This window comes from Helianthus annuus, chromosome 14, assembly GCF_002127325.2.
Source record: "Helianthus annuus cultivar XRQ/B chromosome 14, HanXRQr2.0-SUNRISE, whole genome shotgun sequence".
In the NCBI taxonomy this organism is placed as follows: Eukaryota; Viridiplantae; Streptophyta; class Magnoliopsida; order Asterales; family Asteraceae; genus Helianthus; species Helianthus annuus.
The window spans coordinates 111,338,208-111,340,128 of record NC_035446.2 but is presented as its reverse complement, the minus strand read 5'-3'; positions in this window follow the sequence as shown (position 1 = coordinate 111,340,128).

Here is a 1,921-nt window from a genome sequence, read left to right as displayed (position 1 = left end):
ACATGGCAAACTTCAGCTTCTACCACTGGTCAGACACCAGCAATGTTAAAACACACTTCTCCATGTGATCACTCAAAGAACAAAGAACAGACGAAGAACTAAACAGGAAAGTCGACATAATAAATGACACTAATTACAACAAAACCTGGAACAGCATAGCATTGCTCGATGAAGTCCTCCACTCTCCTCCATCAGAGTTCCAGAAGAATGCAGAGGAGTTTCTGACACAACTTCTAAAACAGGATCAGAAAATCTGCAACATGCTAACTGACCTGAAAATCAAAAGAGAACATGAAATCACATGGAGAAAGGCCAGAGTCTATGAAATCCTAGCAAGTGTTAACTCTAGCGTGTAATCCTTTATAAATATTTCTTTAAATTTGTATTTTTCTATGTAATAGCTCGTTTTAATAATATAAACATGCATCTTAAAATGTTCTAAAATTTCAGTGTCTATAAAAACTCTCAACATCATCAACAGTTAATCAAAATAAGAAACAACCTAACATGCAAAGGGCGAAACAGAACTGTTGTACTACATCTGACTTTTCACGATATTGCACGAATCTATATATACTTTATATAAAACCATGGAAGTCTCCCATCGAAGAAGATATCACATGCAACTATTCACGATGTTGCAACAATGATACTGCAACATCGATACTGAAAGGTTGATGTGTGATGGGAAGCTTCATTGAAACGACGATGTTGGAACAATGATACTGGAACGATAACATGTAAACATAATCACCAAACATTCGAACAAAGAAGTGTAATCGGAGATTAGCGGCTGATTCACGATGAAGATACATTTGAGAGGGAGAGACACGCTCATAGATGTGAGCGGGAGAGATTTGAATGTAGAGCCAGATTATTAACCCTTATTTATAGGGTTAGAATATATGGTTTGAATTTTGAATGTGGAGCCAGAATTTCTTATCTCAACAGATGTTTATTGGCGAGTGACATGCATTAATTGAAAATTACATATCCCCATGCATTTTAAAATTCAAATTACCCGCAATTTCAAAACATCTGCTGCTAGATATACATTTACCAAAGGAACCATCTGCTACTTTCTTGTAGATAGGCAGTGGTTTGCCCTTTGGAATGTGGGCCAGACCTTTAACACTTGAATACACAAGGCAGTGGTTCGATAGAACATTAAATATATTTTAAAGTGATTTATATATATTAGGATTTATGATGTAATAATGAGATAAGAAAAGTTATTTGATATGGGCAGATGTTTCCCCTCAGCAGACCTTTGGAATCTAAATGTGGGCCAACTTTGATTTTTAAACTCTTTTAATATTAGGCTTTATAATGTAATAATGAGATAAGAAAAGCCTTGTTGGACATGCTCTCTAGCTGACACCTCAGCTTTTCTTATGTTATTTGGATTTCTCTTTTTATAGAAAGTATAGATAGATAGGCAAATTATATTTAAAAATTTAACATAATGTATCATGTAATATAAAATAACTAATTATTCTTTGCTTATGATGTGTTTAAGTCTTTTTTTTTTTCATAATACTAATATGTATTTGATCATTTAACATCGAGAAACTAAATTAAAATTTACTTTTACAAAGTTTATTAATATTATTTTCTTTAAAGAAAAATTTAATAAGAATTTAATGGGGGTCACTAACTTGTCGGTGAGCTCGTCCTACCCACGAATGTGTTTTCACAAACACCGAGAGGCATGTACAGTGTGTAACCGTTCATGCCTGCTTGCCCTTGAGCACCCTCTCCCTACATGTGAGTGACAAAAACGCAATGACAAAAACACAGTATTGTAGCTGATTTTAGAGCATCCACAATGGGAAGCTTCAAAATCGTCGTTAGGTCACCCTTGTGGTGGGCTTGCCCTTCTCATAGTAAAGCCGCCCCTTCTCACCCCCATCGTACATAA